Here is a 26,256-nt window from a genome sequence, read left to right on the forward strand (position 1 = left end):
ATTTCGTGGAGTTCAAAATTTCATAAACTAACATTATGTGTATGATTAATCAAGAAAATATTTCTGAGTCACTAAAAAAACACCTCATAACCAAGAAGCCCTCTTGCAGCACTATATCCACCTCAACGTGTAAGGATAATCCACAACTAATAAATGAAACAAAAATCACATCGGCAAGTTTACAATCCCTGTTAAAATAACACAACGTGTTGACAGAGCGCGTTTATCCAAACCATCGGAACATTCGAGTCCCAGCACCCTGCAACGACCACGCACTAAAAGTGATTCTTCACAATGCAGCGTCCCAACGGTCAAGGCTGTCCATGTCCCAGTGGTCGATCGCTGTTGTCACTACGTCACTAATAGAGATAGCACACAACATGTCGCCGCCCCCTACACCAACCAAACAACAAAACACCATTTGATCCTTAGTTACTCTGCACTTAAAGGTCTCCATCCTGAGATAATGGCCACGGATCATTACGAGCGTGTATCGGTAATAGCGCTGCCTGGGGCAAATTTTGAAAACATTAGGGACTTTATTAGTAGCCGCTCACTTGACTCTAGCACCACTACTGTAACCTTACATTGTGGTGTCAACGACAATATATCAACCGTCAGACTTTCACGAGGTAATATGCTAGAAATTGTGAGATGTATCACTCACAAATTTCCCAGCGCAACAATCAGATTTTCATCCATCGTACCCCCATGTCGGGGCAAGGGTAGGCACTTGATAGAAATAAACAATATATTTTTACAGTCTTTCTGTATTAGTTATAAATACTGTTTTATAAACAATACACCTTTTTTCACTGCTAAGTCAGGTGCTCCAAAGCAACGCGTGTATAGTGACAGTATTCATTTAACTAAAGTTGGTAGCAGTATTCTCGCTAAAAATATAAAGTATCCCCAAAGAGACGTCGGCTTAACACAGGGGTCTCCAAACTTTTCATTCCTAGGGCCGCATTACCTATCAATTTTCAGTTCGGGGGCCAGTCTCTTCCCGGCATGGCTTTGATTTTTCTGCGCAAAGTTCCTCATCATCACCAACAAACGTTTTTTTCCGTGGACAAAAAGATCTCCACGGGCCGGATGAGAGGACCTCGCGGGCCGCATCCGGCCCACGGGCCGTAGTTTGGAGACCCCTGGCTTAACAGATAAAGACCATGTGCACCTTTCAAACGTAAAAGGTACAAAGGTTGATTTGGTTTATGAATCTTCGACTGTTGATATGCCACCAACAATATATCCAGATCAATTGAACACTAGCTCAAACAATGTTTTGCTGAACCAAGGCTTACATCACTTAATGGGCTTTAGCCCTTTGTTGCGTCATCACGCTCTAATGTTGTCGCTTAAGCGCCTTCCTGTTTAAATCAATGATGCTCATTGACTGGATCCTAACACATTTTCACTTACTATTCTCTACTAGTTTAGCTCACGGTATCTCTGGTGTTTGATACTACAGTAATACTTTATTTTCCATTTTCATTTCACATAATAGTTTCATATATATATACTATATTTATTATAATACATATTGATACAATTTATATAGCAATTATATATATATATATATATATATATATATATATATATATATATATATATACATATATAATTTTCAAAGAGAGAGAGAGAAAGACAGTAAGGCAGTGTGAAGAGCAGAGAGTGTTTATTTTATTGAGTGACAAAGTGTGAAATTGTAAGTCAGTTATATTGAATCTGTTTAAATTTGTTTAATATATTGATTTTTGTTTTTAATATCTCTTATTCATTGATATTTTATTATCTGTAGGCATTGTCTATTTTTATCATCCTAGCCCTCACAAAGTGGGCTAAAATTAGGCCTTTTAAATATTTTCCACTTATTTAATAAACACCATGAAGTTCTAAAAATTTTAAACAATTCCAACAATCCTTTCCATATCTTTGGTTTCTCTGAAACTCGATTACCATTTTTTTTATAAATGATGATGCGATATCCGTCGCTGATTATAACCTAACGAGCCGACCCACGGCGTTTCATACGCCGCTAGCCGCTATTTAGTTGTTTTATTTTCTACTATTCAGTAATTCATAATTTGTGAATTCGACAGTACCACTGCTATCACTGAAAATATTTGCTTTAAAACACTATCAGTAAGTCGTTAACACCCCTCCTTTCCCCTACACCCCCCCCCCCCCGCCAGTGAAAGCAGCCTTCTATTAGCTACCTCCCCTAAGTTTAAAATCGTTTCAAACGTAATTATCTGCCCCTAATAGCCGTCACTAAACCCAGCTCTACGACTGTAAACATTTAGCGTGAACCACAGCTCGCCAGATTATCTATGTCCAATCCTCCATTCGTTTCAAGTACAGGAATGATCTGTCAACGGACAATATAGAATGTAGTGGATGGGTTGAACTGGAAAATAGCAAATACCATCCGGCAATTTTAATTTGCTTCCTTTATAGAATCCCGTGCGAAAACATAAAATGGTTTGATCGTTTTTGCTCCATGATAGATTCCGTTTTATCTACTAGCAATGAATATATCATATTGGGATATTTTGATATAAATTTACTAAAACCTCAAGGATATTGGCAAGATATTGTTGATTCTCTGAATCTAAAACAATTTGTACACGCGGCTACCAGGGTCAATGATAAATCAAGTACAATAATTTATCACATCTACGCATCACCTGACTGCAACATATTAGAGGTCTGTGTCCCCTCTTGTGGTGTTAGTGACCACTTCCCTGTTTGTTCTAACATTTTCGCCGAAAATATTAGGTGTACCTTCGCGGCATCACATCACTATAAATTATCGCTCTTTTGGAAAATGTAATGAAAATATTTTTCTTGCGGATTTATTGGCAGTCCCCTTCTGCAACGTATACAATTACAATTGTCCCGATCTAGCCGTTTCTGAATGGCTTCGTATTTTCTATATTGTATATGATAAAAATATACCTAAAATCACTTAAAGGGTTAAGACTACAAACAAACCTTCTTGGTTTAACAACAATATAGAATCTGCTATTAATAAAAGAGACTGGCTTAGACGAAATGGAACTACTGAGGACTTTTGTAAGCAACGAAATATGTCAAACTGCTCGTGCGTAGGTCGAAGAAAGTGTATTTTAACACGTTTTTCTTAACTCAGCTTCGCGTTTGTGGGTTTGTTGTTAAAATTAGCCCATTTCTGATTGCTCTAGAGATCTGAAATTTGGAATGCAGGCTATTTTCGCCTAACAATTTCAGATGCAATCATAAAAATTAGCAATTAGAGACCTAAATTAGCTTAATTAAATTACGCCCCAAGGACCATAAAATCGAGGACATGATTTCTAAACATACCGACAAGACTGAAGGCCTATTGACACAGTTACTTCGGCCCCAACCGATGTGAGCGCGCTGGCCGTGATCGTATAGTGGTTAGTACTTCGCGTTGTGGCCGCGACAACCCAGGTTCGAATCCTGGTCACGGCATGCAGGCTTAATTAAATTACGCCCTTTCTCTTTTTAAAGCGTATCGGTCGCTCAAGATTTTTAGTCCGTGTATTTATAAACACTTAGTCAAGTCATACTTAATCAAGTCATTAGATAAAGTAGAAAATAAACTATATAAAAAACTTTTTAAAAACCACGTTTTTCATGTGTAGCAACGGACTAAAAAGGAGAAAATAAAATACTTAAAAAAAACTTTTTAAAAAACCACGTTTTTCTTGTGGACTAAAAAGTAGAAAATAAATTTTTCTTTTGTGCTTCCTCGTGCTGTGCAGGTTCTTGTGATGACTGACAAAAAACGTGGGTCGGGCAGATGGGTCGGGAAATTTGATGGTGAACGTACCCACGTTTTTTGTCAGTCATCACAAGAACCTGCACAGCACGAGGAAGCACAAAAGAAAAAATTATTTTCTACTTTTTAGTCCACAAGAAAAACGTGGTTTTTTTTAAAAGTTTTTTTTAAGTATTTTATTAATAAGTTATTATCAGGCAAACCTAATTCCAAATCTATCTGGACTGTCATAAATCAAATAATTAGAAAAAAACGCACATGCGATACAGCTGGACATTGCCAGATATCTGCTGATGACTTTAACAATCATTTTATATCATCTGTAGCGCTCAACACAAATGCTGATTACACAATCAGTGAGGAGCTTAAACATTTTTGTAATTCTGCTCACCGTGGTAAGACAGAGCTAATAATTCCGCTTCTCGCTGTTCATGAAGTTTATGTTAGCCTAAGATCTCTTAAACCGTCTACAACAACCTCTTTTGATGACATCTCTAATAAAGTATTGAAGATTTCAGCTCCAATAATCTCTGAAGTTTTAACCTATATCTATAACCTCTGTTATAGCAACATTACCCGAAACATTTTAAGCACGCTAAGGTTATACCACTACACAAAATGGTAACATCCATGATACTAATAACTACAGGCCAATTTCTATACTTTCTTCCCTCTCCAAGCCACTAGAAATACATATAAACAAATGCATGTCAAACTACCTAGAAAAGCATAAGCTTTTTCATAGTAATCAGTGTTGGTTTAGAAACTTTCATTCTTGTCACACTGCTTTGATCAAAATGAATGAAAACTGGCTTTAAAATATTTTAAAAAACCTACTTTGTGGCACGCTGTTCGTCGATTTCAGAAAAGTCTTTGATTCTATTGATCACACCATACTTCTTAAAATCCTATTTCCTTACAAATTCCACGAATTTACAGTAAGGTTACTTCACTCGTATTTATCTAACAGATCTCAATGCGTGTTTCACCTTAATACCATCTCTTCACAGAAATATAGGGCAGGTGTTCCCCAGGGTCAATCTTAGGCCCTTTACGTTTTTCATTATACATTAATGATCTTGCATTGCACATCGACGCAGGTCAGTGCGAGATGTTCGCTGATGATACTTCGTTTCATGTCTTTGCAGACAGTGCTGACTCACTTAGTTACAAACTTCAAACATGTGCCAATCAGCTTGCTACTTGGACAAAATTTAACACAATGAAACTTCACCCCGATAAAACTAAGTCAATGATTATTACGACTCATTAGAAACATTTTCGTCTTCCATTCATCTCATTACGCATTACTATAGACAATACAATCAATGAACAGGTTGATAGTTACAAATGCCTAGGATTGATTATAGATCACAATCTCACTTGGTCCGATCATATTCATCTTCTAAAACTGTCCCTATTAAAGACAACTTTTAAACTAGCAACGATAAGGAACTTTCTGGACTACAGGAGAAGGCTGGTTTTATATGCAGCTTTTATTCAATATAGATCTAGGTTGGATTACAACTTTTATTACAACCAATATACTTCCATTAAATACAAAGATACTACATACTAAAGCAATTTTTTTATATAAAATATTCCAGACCTATTTTCTTTTAACATAAAATGAAATCGTCGTCTTAATTTACCGATCCCATATACAACATTTTTTTCCAAAAACATAGCTTTGCCTACACTGGTTCTAATTTGTGGAACAATCTTCCGAATAAAATAAAACTATCTAGATCTGAAAATATATTTAAAACTAAACTTAAACAACAATTATTTAATGACCTCTCTAACTGACTCATTCCAACATTTCTCATTCATCTATTATATTCTTATTTTATCTCATTTTGTATTATAACTATGTAATATTATTTCTTTATTCCACATTTTAGTGCTATGCTACTGCTATGTGGTTACTATGCAATTGCTTTTTTTTTTTGTTGTTTTATTTGTTTATTTAAAACGGCCAATGTGAAAAAGGCCTCCGTGCCTACTATTGTTGCCGTAATTAAATGAATAAATATATATAATTGATTCTTCTTCTACTAACATTAATTTAGTCAGCTAGCTAGTTTTTATAACAGAAAACACTCTAGAAATATTTTTTTTTGAATTTTCAAAATTTGGTATGGTGTAATTTCATTGAAATTATTGCTAAATTTAATGGTTTTTCACCATAAAAAAACTTTGAAAAATTTTAAAATATTTCTAGCGACTTTTCTGTTACAACAACTAGCCAGCTGTCTGTATTTGTGTTAGTACAAGAATGGTCAATGATTGTAATGGCGTTTTATATGTTACTTTATGAAATTTTAGAACTCCACAAAAGGTAGTTTTTTCCAAGAATGGCCGCCGTTGCCATGGCAACCATATTTTCAAAAGAGTCCATAGTACATGCAAATATTTCTCCGTAAGTACCCAAACGTACACATACACAAAAAAATAAAAAGGCTTATGGTAATCAAAAAGTTTTTTTCCCTGTTTTTTTTTCCTGTTTTTTTTTTCCGGAGCCTACCCCCTTAAACTGCACCACATTGTCTTATAATGATCATTAGGGAAGGGTTTGTTCATTTAACGACTAAAAATGCTCTATAGGTGGCACTATTTTTACACTTTTGCATAACGTGAAGTCAATATTAAATAAACGCACATTGCTAAAATATTTTCACCAAATCAATGTCAAATACTGTTTTCGTTTAGGTTTCTTGAAAAAGTGAATACATTTTAATAACAGTAGGATTTAAAAGATATTAAAATATGTTATATATTTGCCAGGAAAGGCAATTCAAAAGAAAATCAACTCACTCTCAATAATTTTAGTTTCTTTTATTGATTATTAATTCTTTTAAATTAATGTTCATAATTAAAACAGAAAAACGTTAAGATTATTTATATTATTTTCTAATTAGTCTATAATCTCTCAAAATCACTATTTTTTGTTTTAGTGTTTTATTATTATTAAAACGGATGATGAAATTAGACATTTAGAGAATGCTGGAAAGGCTCTCTCTCGGCACAGACGCCTAGGAAAGCGCTTTTTTTGCGATTGTATCTGCATTGTCCTTGTTGTTTGTGTTGTTTGTGTTGTGTTTGTATTGATTGTGTTGTGTTTGTGTTGTGTTTGTGTTTGTGTTGTGTTTGTGTTGTGTTTGTGTTGTGTTTGTGTTGTGTTTGTGTTGTGTTTGTGTTTGTGTTTGTGTTGTGTTTGTGTTGTGTTTGTGTTGTGTTTGTGTTGTGTTTGTGTTGTGTTTGTGTTGTGTTTGTGTTGTGTTTGTGTTGTGTTTGTGTTGTGTTTGTGTTGTGTTTGTGTTGTGTTTGTGTTGTGTTTGTGTTGTGTTTGTGTTGTTTTAGTGTTGTGTTTGTGTTGTGTTTGTGTTGTGTTTGTGTTGTGTTGTGTTGTGTTTTGTGTTGTGTTTGTGTTGTGTTTGTGTTGTGTTTGTGTTGTGTTTGTGTTGTGTTTTGTTTGTGTTTTGTTTGTGTTCTGTTAATGTTGCGTTTGTGTTGCGTTTGTGTTGCTTTGCGTTGGTGTTGTGTTTGTGTTGTGTTTGTTTTGTGTTGTGTTGTATCGTATTTATGCTCTTTTGCGTTTGTGTCGTGTTTGTGTCATATTTGTGTTTTGCTGTGTTTGTGTTGTGTATGAGTTTTGTTTGTGTTGTGTTTGTGTTGTATTTGTGTTGCATAGCGACGGTGTTATGTTTGTGTTGTGTTTGTTTTGTTTTCTGTGCTTAGTTTTGTTAAATTCCCAAATTGGTACATTAAAAAAAACAACGTGGCGGAGCACGGGTATGCAGCTAGTATATATATATATATATATATATATATATATATATATATATATATATATATATATATATATATATATATATATATATATATATATATATATATATTATACATATATATATACTCTCTCTCTCTCTGTATATATATATATATATATATATATATCAGAGAGAGAGAGTGTGTGTGTGAAAAGAGAGTGAAAGAGAAATTAGCCAATTTAATTTGTGATTGCTCAAAAAAATGCAACGGCAAAAAGATAACACCAATTGAATGAAAATAAGCACATTTAAATTTAATTCCCAAAGAACGTTCGATTTTTACTCAAAACAGCTTTACACCCTGCAGAAATAGAGATAAAGAAACCTACACATAAGCATCTAGCAAGTTACATAAATCTTCAAAAATGGTGATCGTAAGGCAAATTATTAGCATATTAAAAAAACAATTAAGCAAACATTATACCAATTGAAGAGGAATATTTTTTTAAATTTTGATTTTAAAAAACAAATCAAGAGCTGGTATGTTTTATATGTTAAACTTGATTACGTTAAGATTACAAAACTTTTTGTTTTAAATTATTACAAACTAGCACGTCCTTAGTAGTATATTAGGTCACTTTGGGGTCGTAGGCGCAGGCGCAGGCGGATGGTAAGGGTGAAGGAGCCGCAGGTGCAAAGACATATAGTAAAATACTACGCCAACTGGCGGAGGGTGAAGGAGCAGGCGCAGGGTGAAGGAGCCGCAGGCGCAAAGGATATATAGTAAAATACTCCACATCCTGGTGGTGGTGGTGGTGGCGCAGGCGCCAGTTGGCGCAGTATTTTACTATATAACCTTTGCGCCTTCACCCCCACCCTCACCATCCGCCTGCGCCTGCGCCTACGACCCATAAGTGACCTAATATACTACTGTCCTTTAGACTGTGAAATATACGACCCTGCTATTAAACTACACATCCATCCGACGAAATTTATCATTCCATTTTCTGAAGCTACATCTTCACCCCATAATATAAAACTCAAGTTTAATTAAAATAAAGATTTTCTTTTAACAGTAGATTATAACAATACAAGTTGTATCTATTCAAGTTATCCGTTACCTGACCGTAACCCCCCCTCCACCACCCCCACCCCCCCCCCCCCCCACTTGCCTTCACCGAATCAAAAACAGGGTGTCAACAACTTAATTTAACGATTTAATTATTTTTGTTATATATTTTCTTGTAAAGGGGTTACGCAATTTACGAGCTTAAAATTCTTCTGGATACTAATTAAAGCTAGTTAATAGAAAACATTGCAGCAAGTGCTATGATTATGATAGAGGCTACACCAGTGCAGGCTGAATTTCCAGACTGACTTATATATGTGTCCAGCGATTTATTACAATCTGTAGACACCGTTGTTCTCTGTGTAGTAAATTCAGAAACATTCCATCCCTTTGTAGTAAATTCTACAATATTAGAACCACTGCAGGCTGCTGCTTTGACTTTCTGGAACTCAGTCTCCGTGCAGCCTTTCGAGATGAGACAGGCGTGAGTCGTGGTTTTCACAGATAAACTCATGACATCACAGAACTGCTCGCCTTTGATTAAAGCTAACGCCTGAGTCACGTCATATGTACATGACTCCATACCATCTTGACATTTCTGAGAGACTGCCACGATGGAGTCAGAAAATGGTTGGGATTGGGTTGTCGAGCAGGAAGTTGTATTCAGGTTGGAGATGTCTGTGCTTGTGCAATCTGGGGTTAGACATGTTGTGGTGGTCTTGTTGGTGATCTCAAGGTTCATCATTTTACAGTACTGCTCTTGTTGTTTTAAAACTGTGGCCAAACTGGACCTGAAAATACAATCAACTAGTCGAGCCTGGCATTCTGAGCTTGTCGAGTTTACTAAATTGTACACAGAGGTCTTTAGAGCACTTGATGTTTGTTGGGCAGTAGCCTTCTGATCACAAGCACCATTTTTGAGAGCCACAAACTCCTCGTCTGTACAAAGTCCGATCCTTACAACACATTGGTAGGCGCTGACGCCATCGACTGTTGCCTCAAACAGAGTACACCAACCAGCGTCATTTGACGGTGCTGAACTTCCAGACACATTTACCCATGTTTCTAACGTTTTCATGCAAGCTTCAGTCACAATGCCTCTAGCTATAAGTTTTGCCGATGTCTGTTGCACACAGACAGCACACACCAATACGTACATGATATGCTTCATCTTAAAGTGAAATCTATTGAAAGTCAATAAAAAATGTAACATGTATTAGATATTCATTATATGTTCCACTACCAATATCTAAGATAAAATACATATTTTTTATAAAGAATGCTTATACAATTCGGCCATTTTTATTATTTTAGACTTAACTATTTGAGTTATAACTTTATGTTAGATATGACAGAATTAGGTTTATAAATAAGCATGTTGGCTAATTTGGTTTTCTTCACTCGCACATGCTTTTAAAAGTAATATTTTGAAAGATAATTTTTTCATAATATACACACGTCTAAGTAATCTAAGTAATTTGTTCGAACTTTATTTTATTTAAATTAATCAATGTCACGACGATTTCAATATTGTTTTTTTTATAGCAACCTTAAAACTAAACGACTGATTTCTTACCTTTTAAGGTTAAAGACTATGAAGAGATCTGTTTTGATGTCAAAGTAATCAAAATGGCGACTTATAACACGTTATATAGCCCGAGTGGTTGTTGCGCCACAATGAAACGAAAATTAACCAATGAAATCTTTTACGTCTAGTTTGTTGTCCTTGTTTGGTTACAAACAGCGATGGAAAACTGGTGATCTCAAAATCTATGAGTCTTTTAAAACATGAGTGGACTGGGAAGGGAGGGGGTTGTTTTATTTTTTTGTTTTAATTTATTCAGCATGTAATTGTTCGAGCCATATTAAGAAACACACCATTCTACATCTCCATTGGTTGTCGACAGTTTTCTACAACGACAATATTGGCACGACACGGACCATGTAGCAACTGTTGAATTAAAACTTCAACACTCTAGTCTCTCGAGTCATTTGGATCATGAAGCTAAAGGTTTCTTTTTTTGTACATTTGAAATGACTTACTTGAGTTGACTTTATCTTTTGTGGCAATGGGTAGAAAAAGCTGCAGTCATACCTCTCCACCAGATACTTTTAAGACATCTCTCTTCATTCTAGCCCAAGAAAGCCCAGCAGCTCTTGCCGCTTCTTATTCTGATGTATTTATCTATTATTCTTTGGCCGGTCTAATTTCCTACCCATTAGAATGGCCATTATTAATCAATATCTACCATGATATAAAAAACGGGTGGAAATTAACAAAAGAAAATGAAGCAGCTAGAATCAACCTTTACATTAAATGAACAGTGGGGTGTTATAATGCTACAAAATTCATTTTCAAGACACAGTATTGTTGTCTTTTTATTGACATCTCTTAAATACTCCTTTTAAAAATAGAAACAGCAAAATCTCAACGGGCGTTAACCATGAAAGTTTAAAACTTGAGAGGCTTGCTTACACAATGCTCTGTAATTCTATCAAGCTTGTATACGTGAATCACATTGATTAGATCTCGTGAAGTGATCATAACAATATACACACACACACAAGACTGGTCAGTTAAGATAAGGGGGTTTATGTTATTAACAACAGACAAATCATATCCTCTACGTGAATGAGTAATTTCCTACGTGCACAACCTCACGTAACGTTTTTGCACTCATCACTTAGCGACATGGACACTGTAGATTTTTTTTTCTTGTATTTTACGGCGTGTTATGTTGAATTTTCAAGTAAAGAAATATTTCCGGAAGCTTAAATAGTTTCAGTCTTCTTTTATCAATCAGCATAACACTAACAGATCGGGACAAATATATCAAACGTCGTTTTCTGCTTTGATACACGTACTAGATAGATATCTGATGATGTATTGTTGTACCAACCAGATATATGATAATATTGTACTAACCAGATATCTGATCTTGTTTTACTAACCAGGAATGCGATGCTGTTGTATGTTTGCACTTCGTACTCATTTGTGACACACCATACAAGGCATTTTGGTACTGGGTTTGAACATGTAGAGAAAGGTGTGTGTATAAGGGGGGGGGGGTTAATAAAAGAAACTGAAGCAGCTAGAATAAACCTTTACAGTAAATGAACAGGGGGGAGGGGTATAATGCTACAAAATTCATTTTCAAGACACAGTATTGTTGTCTTTTTATTGACATCTCTTAAATACTCCTTTTAAAAATAGAAACAGCATCGGGCGTTAACCATATAAGGTTGAAACTTGTGTAACAAGCTTGTTTCCGTGAATCACATTGATTTGACCTCGTGAAGTGATCATAACACAAATATACTCACACACACACGCAAGACTGGTCAATTAAGATAAGGGTTTATCTTACTTACAGAAGACGAATCATATCCTCTACTTGAATTAGACATTTCTTACGTGCACAACCTCACGTAATGTTTTTATACTCATCACTTGCTATATTTTACAATATTTAAATAAAAATAATTTTAATGGTAATAAATGGACCTAACAAAAAAGCAAGGTATCAATTTGAAAGGAATAATATAATGTAATCATAAACGCAAACATTTACGCAAACGTACATGCAAACATAAACGCAAACATAAACACAATAATAAACATAAACATAAATGTAAACTCAAACATAAGTGCTAACTCAAACACAAACGCAAACTTAAGTGGAAATATAAACACGAACACCAAAGTTAATTTTAAAAATTAGGAATAGTGTTCATCTTCAAAGAAAAGTAATAGTTGTAGATAGTTGAATATCAATTTAAATTAGTTAGAAATTTATTTCATTTAAAATTATCAATGTCATATCTATTATAGTATTGTTTTTATTTTCGACAATCTTAAGACGCAAACGCAGTTTTCTTATCTTATAAGGTTAAAGACTATGACAAGATCCGCTGTTAAAATTAGCCCAAAATGATGACTAATTGTAATCTACGCGTGTTAGCCACCTTGTACGAATATTAACCAATGAAATCTTCTACACCGTTTTATTGCTGCTATTGATTGGTTGCAGGCAATTATGGAAAACTAGTGATCTCTAAATCTATAAATCTTTCATACGTGACTGCTAGGGTAGGGGGTGGGGGATGGTGGTTATTGGGGTTTTTAATTTATTCAAAATGTAATTCCTCAAGCCATATAAAGAAACACTCAATTCCACACCTCCATTGGTTGTCGATGTTGATTCAAAACTCTTCAACACTCTATTCTCTCGAGTCATGTGGACCATAAAGTTAAAGATTTCTTTGTTTGTACATCTCCGACCCCAGATTAAATGCAGACCATTATTGCAGTACTGTTAAAAATAAAACACATACACATCATTAACATCGTTCTCCACAGCTCTAAAGACAGATGACACCAATATGATCAAGGTAGTATTACCCTCTGGGAGTGACAAGCCTACTTGATTTACATACACACACGCACACTCATACACACACATTCACGCACACATGCCTTGTCCGTTAAGTTAGTGGTTTATCTTACTTCATACCGACTAATCTTGTCCTCTACTTGAATGATTCATGTCTTGTGTCCAGAGCCCCACATAATGTATTTGCATTCAGCATGTCGAGACGTTGACACTATAGTTAGGCAAAAACGCAAAATGTACAGAAGAAAAATTCAAGTACAAATTCACAAATGTAAAAAGGGGGTTGAGTTTACACCATGACGTAAAAGTTCTAGCTATAGAGAAAGCAATTCTACATCCAGCTGTATTATTAACATACAAATATTGTTACTCTTAATTCTAAATTGATTAAAGCTTGTACACATACATGTACGCGAATGTAAGGAGTAGTAAGTTAAGTTCCCTTTCAAACCTGAAGGTCTATGGGGCAAGTGAAGTAGAGTTCACTTGTTTCTGTGACCTCGGCATATGAACAACCTAACGTTATTTGATCAGAGATTCGTTCTCGAGACTTACTTGTTAGCAGTCCAGCTCTCTATCGCTAGACCACTCTGTCCCTACCGAATGTGGCATATATTCAAATTATATGCTTCTGTATGGCGAGCGACACACACACACAAATATCTTTTTTCTTGGGGGGGGGGGGGGGGGGGGGGTTGATGACACCACGAAGTTTCGACCCGTGTGACACCCGACCTAGCAACGCCACTGTTTGTTGGTAATGGGGGGAAAAAAGAATAAATTAATACTTTGGCGTTTAAAACATACTAATTTTTCCCTCTAAACCCTAGAATCTAATATATAAAGCTCAGTTCTGTATGTAACGCATATGTTTGTCGTTGGTCTTGCGTGGATTTAAGTGTTAGATAATTATCGTGCGCAATCGTCTAAATTTATGAGTTTAAAAATTACTATTGAAAGTGTTGGGAAATAATTTTCATTTTTCAAATTTTAGTAATAATTGTCGGCATGTTCATTAAACACAAGTTTTAAAAAAATATCATCTTTTACAAAAATTCTAATTGTCTTTATTTAGTTCTATAACACTTACTTCCCTTTGATAAATTAGGAAAACACAATTACTTCCCTTTATAAAACCATTGCATTTTGTGGAAAAGAATTTACTTTTTTATTACTCTGTTTTGGTGTTGGGAAAAAAAAATAATTACATAATTAGCGGGGATTGATCAAGTGCAAATGTTGTAGGTATTTTACGGATAAGCTTGGAGTATTATAATTGTTCATCAAATTGAAACAGGCGCGTTCGTTTAAGTGAGTGCAAAAGACTATGAATAAGTTGGGGTACTATAGTCGTTCATTAAGCTAAAACAGGTGATTCCGCCCCGGGCGTTTATGTTCGCGTTAGTGTTTTCTTTGTGTTTAGGTGGGTTTGCGTTAGTGGTTGCGTTTTGATTTGGTTCCTTTTTGTTCTTTCTTTTTTCGTTTTTGTTTGTGTTTTTTTGTTTGGGTTTGTATTTGTGTTTTTGGTTGGTTTTGCGTTTGGATTTGGTTTGTTTTCGGTTGCTTTTTCGTTGTTTTTTTTGTTGGTATTGGTGTTTGTGGTTGGGTTTGTTGTTAGGTTTTTGTTTTCGTTTGCTTTTTTGTTTGTTTTTTCTTTATGTTTGTATTGGTGTTTGTGGTTGTGGTTGGGTTTGTTGTTAGGTTTTTGTTTTCGTTTGTATTTGTAATTGTGTTAGCGTTATGTTTGCGTTTTGTTGTTTTGGTTGGTTGTGGTTTGGGTGGGCAATGCCGGGTTTATGATGATTACTAAACACACAGGTAATGGTCTTTAACAGAAAGGTTTTTCACAGAAGCCAGAGCAGGGCCTGGCCGGGACGGCTAGTCTACTTATAATAAAAACATATAGATCAGATATCAGATGCACAATACTTATTATTGAAATAGTAAATAGATCTTAAATTTTATTTTTTTAAGATAATATATAGACAAAATAACAGAAAAAATATCTCACGGACAAATGATGTCAGGACAAATGATCTCAGGACAAATGATCTCAAGGACAATTGATCTCACGGACAAAGATACCAGGACAAAATATATCAGGACAAATGATGTCATGGACAAGTGTTCTCAGACAAAATATCTCAGACAAAATATCTCACACCTAAATTTTAATATTGTATTGGGTGATTTTAGTTAATCTGAACATTATTTTTTATTAACTGTCGCATGGTTTTGTATACTATGTTTAATATTGTTTATAGGCCTATATGATAATTGTAAGAAATGTTAGCCGTATCTTCTTCTTCTTCTTCTTCGTTCTTAATTGAGAATATGGTGGAGGATTTAGACAACAAGTCCAACTTCGTGAATAAACCGGACTATGGTATTGCACTAAACATTTTAATTTTTAAATTAGGATTACTAATATAGCATGCGAAGATTAAATTCATTTTTCCGATAGACAGCGTAGGTGAGCTTGCCAAATATAAGACAATCCAACTATGTCAGGTAGATGAAACTAGATCAAAGGGAATGAAATAACAATAAAGACACCTCCGTATCAAGGTGGCAGCCCGCTTTGATGGCAGAGACATGCCTTAAGGGAAAGACACAATACAACTAGCATATAAAGTCAATAGTTATTCGTTGGTCAAACCTTAGTGATCAGGTGACAAATACTTATTTAAACGACAGCGGTCATCGTAAAGCTAAGTTTGTCGTAGTGTGCACACAAACAAAGCAGCCGTAGTGGTGATTACTCAGCTATGGCATTTTTCGTTATTTTCGCATTAGTTTCAGGCGAATTTCTGTTAATAAAAGCCATAAGTGGAGCAGTTGACAAATAGGTTTGGAAATGTGAAGTTAGAACATGTCGAGCAGGAGTTCACACAATAAATGTTTACATAGTATTGGAGAGAAGTGATTATAACAAAGAAACGTAAACGTTATGTTAGTTTTGATGATGTAATAAAAACAATAATTTCACGTTACGATATTGAAGACCCATTAACATTTTTGAAAAATTTTTCGCGTGTTTTGAACATTAATGTAGTATAGATACGGTTACTTTGTTTTATACATTATCATTCATTATACCTTTCAGGCTGAAGGAGTAAGTTTGTTTTAAATTTTACTTTTTCAAATCAAATGCCATTACAAAGATTAAGTTAAATAGATCTTTTGATGGTTTGTTAAGTTTAACAAATTCATTATATTCACAATTATGATGCGTAAAAAGGTAAACAAAACCATATTGACAGTCAATAAAAAAAAAATTCAAATCAACTAAAAACATCGTACATACTATCAAAATTTTGCTGTGAGATATTTTGTCTACTAATTTTGTCAAACTCATGTATATATATATATATATATATATATATATATATATATATATATATATATATATATATATATATATATATATATATATATATATATATATATATATATATATATATATATATATATTTATATATATATATATATATGTATATATATATATATATATATTTATATATAAATATATATTCATGTTTACCTAAAATTGTAAGAAATATATAATAACTTTCTAGCTGTTCAAAGGTATATAGACACGCAAGCTTGATTTTTTTTTTAGCTATACTGCTGTTTATTATGCCTTATTTAAATAATATTTAAGATAACAAATTGCTTTTGTATTTACATGATGTTATAATTGAGTCTGTTTTTTTTATGCTAATGGGTCATCCAGCCCTCTATCTACCCTCCCCCCTCCCATCTTTCACCTTAACTGGGACAGGGTAACCCAATATGAAGACATCCCCGCCCCACCTAGAGATGTGCAGGCTAAGGGAAGTACCGTTCGCCGGTCTTTGAACTTAGTCTGATCCATTTAACCTGGGAAGCGATTTTGGGGAAACACGTAATGAGAAAACTTTTGTATTCGAGGTTAATATATATATATATATATATATATATATATATATATATATATATATATATATATATATATATATATATATATATATATATAATTTACTTAGCTAACCCCTTGAAAACACTGCGTGCAAATAAATCCAAGGGAATGACTGACTTAACAAATGTACTAAAGGGTATAAATTCTAGGAGGAGAGACATTTTCTAGACATGCCGGAAGTGGTTAGGGGGAGGGGGCTATTTTTCATGCCCTACAAAATAGTTTTTACATTGCCCTAGCGGACCGGGCTGCGGTCACAGAGGTAAGGTATTCTTTGTTGAATTAAATTGGGAAAAAGCGACGGGTCAAAGTTCACCATTGTTTATTGTTACAACTGAGGCCATGGTTGATGTGAGGTAACTAAGAAGAGGCTTCTTTCACGTGGGGGCGGGGGTAGGGGTTGGGGAAAGGAGGGGAGGGGTATCGTAATTAACGTGCCACTGATAGTGTTTTAAAGCAAATATATTAAGTGGCAGCATTGGTATTGTCGAATCAATGGGCAAGTATTCTAAAAGATGCCCCTACACAATACTAAATAAATATCAGAACAAACTTTAATATAAAGACCGCATTTATGAAAGTAAGATTAATTACTATTTATATACTAAAGACATCGTTTTCCATAAAAGTTGTGCTATACAGAGGGTGATTGTCGATTGAGTATTACAATTTGTTTTGGGTGAGATTAGTAAATAAATAAAACAGTCAGCAGTCAGTGTGGAGACAGATGAAAAATTATGATTACACAATGACAAAACATTCCGCAGCTTTTTTTCAATTACAATAAATAAATAAATAAATAAATCACCCCATTTGATGCCCCTGAAGTGGATGCCCGGGGCCTGGGCCCCTTCCGCACCACCCCCACCCCTGTTCACGCCACTGTGGGCATCCCTATTTTAAAGATCGGGAATAAGTCATGGAAATAGTCTGAAGGTTTGCCTATCTTGCAAATTACAGCTCTTGTAGATTATAAAATATTTTTCTACTCAAGAAAAGAAATATTTCTGGAAGCCTAATTAGTTTCAGTTTTCTTTTATCAATCAGCATAACACTAACAGAGCTGGCAAAATATATCAAACGTCGTTTTCTGCTTTGATACACGTATTAGCCAGATATCTGATGATGTATTGTTGTACTAACCAGATATATTATAATATTGTTCTAGCCGGATATCTGCTGTTGTTGAACTAACTATGTATTTGATGTTGTTGTACTAACCAGGAATGCGATTTGTGGTATGATGTTTGCACATCGTACACATGAGGGACACGCCATACCAAGTAAATTATAATTAAATTTAAACTATTTATTTATTTATTTTATTTTTACATGTAAATATAACAATACAATGAGGGATACTCCTAATTCTGATTGATATCAAGAGCCACCAAAATAGACAATAAAAAATGTAGTGACATGTAAGCTAATGTAGGCGTGGTTAAGTGCGCATTAACATTAACTTTACTAAATGTGCGAACACCTCTTCACAAAACCCTTATTTAACAGCTCACCCCCACATCCCACATAACATACACCACGCTTACACCCCCACACACATCCACAATCTTCGTTATAAAAAACATTTTTAATCGTTGAACTGTTCATCGCGTCGATGAGCAAATTCCTCCACCACACGCCTCTCCTAAACCATTAGCCTTTCCCAACCCCACCCAACACCTCTATACAGGTGCCGTTGTTATATCTAAAATGCTGTCGTCTCCCTATAATACTGGAGCAGTACCTAAATACCGTGGAGTACAAAATAAAAACTGACATCATTAGACGTCAGCAACATAACTGTTGGTATATAATGGCCTAGCTATTATGTCACCCATAATATTTTATACCTTCAACCACATAATTATTTCGACTAATAATTATATGAAGTTTTTATTTGGTGTCACCCCTTAAACAGTGCCACACGGTTTGAAAAAAAAAACTTTCCCTATTTGAAATTTATAAAACCTATAGCATTTGCACATGTCGTAGTTTCTCACACTCATTGAAACGTTCAACATGTGTTTACAATTATTACTAACAGCCTACAGATCTACATGTAATGGCTGGTCTAGGAAGAACATGGAGTGCTGAAATTAAAATAAATCTGGAAGCCCATCGCGCTTTGATACGATTTAGTCGTAAACATCGAACTGAAGTCACCTTATATAATGAGGGTTTCATAAACGCGTTACCAATCGGTAGCCGTGAGACTATTGACTATAACTGATTCTTTCAATGTAAACAATGTCAGCGCTATGTTTTGTGGAACTCAGTCTTTAAGGCACGGGTTTGTATATTATACCGCCAGGTCGTATGTGAGTGTAGGCTTATCACCATCACAAATAGTGAGGCACAATACTCTTCCTCCACCTATTGCAGTTTTTACGTTGTGTCAAGTAGTACAGTTGACCCTTTGTGCTGAACTCCAAATGGACGGACCCCAGGTGCTAAGATAGACGCTGGAAAATGTGGGTTCCAAACCGCTGCCAACATTTCCGATTTAAAAAAAATCCCAACAACTTCACAAAGTTTCATGACGATCGGATGGTGCAGTAAAGCATTTAAAACATACACATACAAATATATATATATATATATATATATATATATATATATATATATATATATATATATATATATATATATATATATATAGTGAGAGAGAGAGAGAGAGAGAGAGAGAGAGAGAGAGAGTGAGTGAGTGAGTGAGTGAAAGAGAAATTAGCCAATTTAATTTGAGATTGATAAAAAAAAAAGTCGCAGGCAAAAGGATAACACCAAGTCAATGAAAATAAGCACAACAAAATTCAATTACCAAAAAGCGTTTGATTTTAATTGAAACAGTTATACACCCTGAAAATATATAGATAATGAAACCTACACATAAGCATAAAGCAAGTATCATAAATCTTTAAAAATGGTGAATAGAAACGCAAATATAGTATATTTTAAAAATAATTAAGCAAACATACCAATTGAAGCGGAATATTTTTAAAATGTAGATTTAAAAAAAACAAGAGCTCGTTTGTGTTTGATGTTAAACTTGATTACGTTAAGATTACACAAATTTTTGTTTTAAATTATCGCAAACTAGCACGTCCTTCAGCCTGTGAAATATACGACCCTGCTAGTAAACTACACATCCATCCGACGAAATATATGGTCATGTTTTAAAGCTAAATCTACACCCCATAATATAAAACCCGAGAATAATTAAAATATAGATTTTCTTTTAATAGTAGATTATAACAATGCAATAACAGTATTAATTCGAGTTATCCTTTACCTGACCGCACCCCCCACCCCACCCCCCAGAGGCGTAGCGATGCTTCTCGGCTCCCGGGGACAAACTTTTCGATTTGCAACCCCCACCCACTCGATATTTCGATTTGCACCCCCCCCCCTCGAGATTTTGATTTGCACCCCCCACAAACTTTCAATTTATTTTGGCGCCCCCTAAGGTCGAAACCCGGGGACAAATGTCCCCCCATTCCTTCACCGAATCAAAAACGCGGGTGTCCACAACTTAATTTAACGATTTAATTATTTTTGTTAATAAATCCTAATGGTTTAAATATTATCGTAAAGGGGTTACGCAATTTACGAGCTTAAAATTCTTCAGGGTGTTTATGAAAGCTAGAAAATAGAAAACATTGCAGCAAGTGAAATGATTATGATAGTGGCTACACCAGTGTAGACTGAATTTCCACTGCAGGCTGCTGTTTTGAGTTTCTGAACCTCAGTCTCCCGGCAGCCGTGCGAGAGACACTGGTAGGCGCTCTTGCCCTTGATTGTCATCCCATATAGAGTGCACCAACCAGCGTCACTTGAAGGTGCTGAAATGTCAGCCTTCTCGACACATTCGTCTATCGCATGCCTACAATCGTGAGATACTTTCCCTCGCTCTGCATTAAAGTCTGCTGATGTATGTGGCAGAAGAGACATCAGCAAATAGGCAGTACACACCAGTTGGTACACGATGTACTTCATCTCAAAGTGAAATCTATTGAAAGTTAATAAAAATGTAACATGTATTAGAGTTCCATTATATGTTACATTTCCAATATCTAAGATAAAATACACATTTTTATAAATTGTCAAGAAAGTTTATACCATTCGGCCATTTTTGCTATTTTAGACTTAACTGTTTCATTTATAACTTTATGCTAGAAATGACAGAATTAGGTTTATAAATAAGTATTTGGTTTTCTTCACTCGCACATGCTGTTAAAGGTAATATTTTGTAAAATATCTTTTTCATAGTATAGTCACGGCTAAGTAATCGTTTTACAAAATACTTCCTTCATGGAATTCATTTGACATACTATTCTTATTTTTGCAGCATTCGTTTAATCTTTTACTATCATAGCTAGTTTTATGAAAATGTTAGCCTCTTTGTAACGTATTAAATATTTGATGGGTCGAAACAGCTACAATTATAAAAATTGAAGTCTACACACCCATCAAAAGTGTTCTTTCTTAAAATGACGTCAGCATCGGCATCAAAATCATTAAAAAAAAGACGTCAATTAAAATACAGATGTTCGCTAAATATACATTTTAAAAATAAAATTGAGTTTACGTAAAATTCTATTTACATAATGTCTACCTATGCATCTTTAGGTTAGGCAACTTTACCCGAAAACCACTATAAACGATTAAGAAGTTTATTTTTTCTATATTTTGATATTGATATACGCGCAAATTGTATCGTCCCTGTATAATCATAGTATTAATTTTTTTGATTTATTTATTTTTCCAAAATAAATGTTAACCTAGTTAAAAGAAAAGCAATAAATTTAAATAGGTTAAATTTGTTCGAACTTTTTTTCATTTAAAGTATACAATGTAATGGCGATTTCAATATTGTTTTTTTATAGCAATCTTGAGACTAAACAACTTTTTTCTTACCTATTAAGGTTAATGACTATGAAGAGATCTGTTTTGACGACCAAAGTGACCAAATTGACGACTTATTACAAGTTATATAGCCCGAGTGGTTGTTGCGCCACAATGAAACGAAAATTAACCAATGAAATCTTTTACGTCTATTTTAATGTCCTTGTTTGGTTACAAGCAGCGATGGAAAACTTGTAATCTCAAAATCTATGAGTCTTTCAAAACATGAGTGGGCTGGGAAGGGAGGGGGTTGTTTTACTTTTTTCTTTTAATTTATTCAACATGTCATTGTTCGAGCCATATTAAGTAACCCACCATTCTACATCTCCATTGGTTGTCGACAGTTTTCTACAACACCAATTTTGGCACGACACGGACCATGTAGCAACTGTTGAATTAAAACTGCAATACTCTAGTCTCTCGAGTCATTTGGACCAGAGGCGTAGCGAGGGGGGGGGGCTGACCGCACTGGGTGACACCATTTAGGGGGGTGACACCAAGGCAAAAAATAGCAAAATATATAGAGAAAAATGATAATTCCACGTAATTAAGTGATTAATTCGAGTGTTAAATAGATTTTTAAGGGGCGCGAAAGTTTTAGGTGAGGGATGGTGCAAATCTGAAAGTGAAAGCTTGTCCCCAGGAAGGGTCGCCACGCCTCTGGGGGTTGAGACCATTAAGTGCCGTACCGGTAAAACTTAACCTCGCTACGCCACTGATTTGGACCATGAAGTTAAAGGTTTCTTTGTTTGTACATTTGAAATGACTTACTTGAGTTGACATTAACTTTTGTGGCCATGGGTAGAAAAGGCTGCAGCCATACCTCTCCACCAGATACTTTTTAGACATTTCTCTTCATTCTAGCCCAAGAAAGCCCAGCAGCTCTTGCCGCTTCTTATTCTGATGAATTTATCTATTATTCTTTGGCCGGTCTAATTTCCTACCCATTAGAATGGCCATTATTAATTGATATCTACCATAATACAAAAATGAACCGGCGGGGGGCGGGTTGTAATGCTACAAAATTCATTTTTAAGACACATTTTGGTTGTCTTTTTATCGACATATCTTAAATATTCCTTTTAAAAATAGAAACAGCAAAATCTCAACGGGCGTTAACCATGAAAGTTTAAAACTTGAGAGGCTTGCTTATACAAGGCTCTATAATTCTATCAAGCTTGTGTAGGTGAATCACATATATATATATATATATATATATATATATATATATATATATATATATATATATATATATATATATATATATAGTGACAGGAATAATGATCTCAGGAGAAATTATCTCAGCCAAAATCTGTAATTCTATAAAGCTTGTGTACGTGAATCACATTCATTAGATCTCGTGAAGTGATCATAACACAAATATACTCACGCACACACACAAGACTGGTCAGTTAAGATAAGGGTTTATCTTACTTCCAGCAGACAAACATATCCTCTACGTGAATGAGTAATTTCTTATTTGCACAACCTCACGTAATGTTTTTGCACTCATCACTTAGTGACATAGACACTGTAGATTTTTTAGGGCGTGCTATATTGAATTTTCAAGTAAAGAAATATTTCCGAAAGCTTAAATAGTTTTAGTCTTCTTTTATCAATCAGCATAACACTAACAGATCGGGACAAATATATCAAACGTCGTTTTCTGCTTTGATACACGTACTAGCCAGATATCTGATGATGTATTGTTGTACTAACCAGATATATGATAATATTGTACTAGCCAGATATCTGATCTTCTTTTATTAACTTGTATGATGTTTGCACTTCGTACACATTTGTGACACACCATACCAGGCATTTTGGTAATGAGTGTGAATAATAAGGTGTGTGCATAAGGGGGGGGGGGCGGGGAATTAACGAAAGAAACTGAAGCAGCTAGAATCAACCTTTACATTAAATGAACAGTGGGGTGTTATAATGCTACAAAATTCAAGACACAGTATTGTTGTCTTTTTATTGACATCTCTTAAATACTCCTTTTAAAAATAGAAACAGCAAAATGGCGACGGGCGTTAACCATATAAGGTTAAAACTTGTGTAAATCACACTGATTAGATCTCGTGAAGTGATCATAACACAAATATAATGACACACACAAGAATGGTCAATTAAGATAAGGGTTTATCTTACTTACAGAAGACTAATCATATCCTCTACGTGAATGGGTCATATCTTATGTGTACAACCTCACGTAATGTTTTTGCACTCATCACTTGCTATATTTTACAATATTTAAATAAAAATAATTTTAATGGTAATAAATGGACCTAACATAAAAAGCGAGGTATCGATTTGAAAGAAATGATATAATGTAATCATAAACGTAAACATTTACGGAAACGTATATGCAAACATAAACGCAAACATAAACACAATAATAAATATAAACGTAAACTCAAACATAAACGCAAACTCAAACATAAACGCAAACTTATTTGGAAATATAAACACTAACACCAAAGTTAATTTTAAAATTAGGAATAGTTTTCATCTTCAAAGAAAAGTAATAGTTGTACATAGTTGAATATCATTTTAAATCAGTTCGAAATTTATTTCATTTAAAATATTCAATGTCAAATCTATTATAGTATTGTTTTTATTTCCAACAATCTTAAGACGCAAAACGCAATTTTCTTACCTTATAAGGTTAAAGACTATGACAAGATCCGCTGTTAAAATTAGCCCAAAATGATGACTAATTGTAATCTACGCGTGTTCGGCCATCTTGTACGAAAATTAACCAATGAAATCTTCTACACCGTTTTATTGCTTTCATTGATTGGTTGCAGGCAATTATGGAAAACTGGCGATCTCAAAATGTATAAATTTTTCATACACTAGTGGGACGGGAAGGGGGGGGGGTAGAGGGTGGCATTTGAGGGTTTTAATTTATTCAACATGTCATTTCTCGAGCCATATTAAGTAACTCACCATCCTACACCTCCATTGGTTGTCGATGTTGATTCAAAACTCTTCAACACTCTATTCTCTCGAGTCATGTGGACCATAAAGTTAAAGATTTCTTTGTTTGTCCATCTCCGACCCCAGATTAAATGCAGACCATTATTGCAGTACTGTTAAAAATAAAACACATACACATCATTAACATCGTTCTCCACAGCTCTAAAGACAGATGACACCAATATGATCAAGGTAGTATTACCCTCTGGGAGTGTCAAGCCTACTTGATTTGCATACACACACGCACACTCATACACACACATTCACGCACACATGCCTTGTCCGTTAAGTTAGTGGTTTATCTTACTTCATACCGACTAATCTTGTCCTCTACTTAAATGATTCATGTCTTATGTCCAGAGCCCCACATAATGTATTTGCACTTAGCATGTCGTGACATTTACACTATAGTTTTGTTTTCTTTTTTTTGCGTGTGGTATATTTTATTATAATCAAATTGGAATATTATTAGTGGCAATAAATGTACTTAACATAAATGAAACAAATATTTAAAAATGACTTTCTAATAGCAAGCTTTTATATGCACTAAAATAAGATAATAGAGCTAATTTGCTATCTCTGATAAAAGATTTGGTTGCTCATAAGATCTTTTACATTTAGCAACCAAATGTCATTTAAAGTACAAAAAATTCACAAATATAAAAAGGGGTTGAGTTCACACCCTGACGTAAACGTTCTAGCTATAGAGAAAGCAATTCTACGTCCAGCTGTATTATTAGGTGGCCGGAAAGAACCGCAACGGAAAGAAGCGCAAAGGAAAAAAGCGAAAAACGAAAAGCGCAACGGAAAAAGCGCAAAGAGAAAGAAGCGCAAACAGAAAAAAACGCAAACAGAAAAAAAGCGCACACAGAATAAAGCGCAAACAGTAAAAAGCGCAAACGAAAAAAAGCGCAAACAGAAAAAAAAGCGCACTCGGAAAAAAGCGCAAACGGAAAAAAAGCGAAAATGGAAAAAAGCGCAAACAGAAAAAAGCGCAAACGGAAAAAGGCAAAAACAGAAAAAAGCGCAAACGGAAAAAGGCAAAAACAGAAAAAAGCGCACACAGAAAAAAAGCGCAAAGGGAAAAAAGTGCAAACGGAAAAAAGCGCAAACTGAAAAAAGCGCACACAGAAAAAAGCGCAAACGGAAAAAAACGCAAACAGAAAAAAGCGCCAACTGAAACATGCGCAACCAGAAAAAACAACGAAAAATGTGCATAAGAGAAATTTAGCACAAAAACCATATGGACTAGATGACACATTTATACATGACTGTTAGGGCTGCTGTGAGAGTGTCGTGTTTGATCACGTGATCTAATACCATTTAAAGCGTACCACTACCATCTGCATTACCATCACCACGATACAGGCGATAATCACTTT

General features: G+C 34.7%; 1 protein-coding gene and 1 non-coding gene across 2 annotated transcripts in view; one reads left to right on the plus strand and one right to left on the minus strand.

Moving 5' to 3' along the window:
• Window positions 1–26,256, minus strand: part of LOC131944995 (uncharacterized) — a 110,340-nt gene that overhangs the window by 16,807 nt on the left and 67,277 nt on the right. The window lies entirely within an intron of this gene.
• Trnah-gug (transfer RNA histidin (anticodon GUG)) lies at window positions 3,409–3,480 on the plus strand. Its single transcript has one exon. It is a non-coding gene; the product is annotated as a tRNA-His (tRNA).

This window comes from Physella acuta, unplaced genomic scaffold (assembly GCF_028476545.2).
Source record: "Physella acuta isolate Inbredline_101_S28 unplaced genomic scaffold, ASM2847654v3 ptg000518l, whole genome shotgun sequence".
In the NCBI taxonomy this organism is placed as follows: Eukaryota; Metazoa; Mollusca; class Gastropoda; family Physidae; genus Physella; species Physella acuta.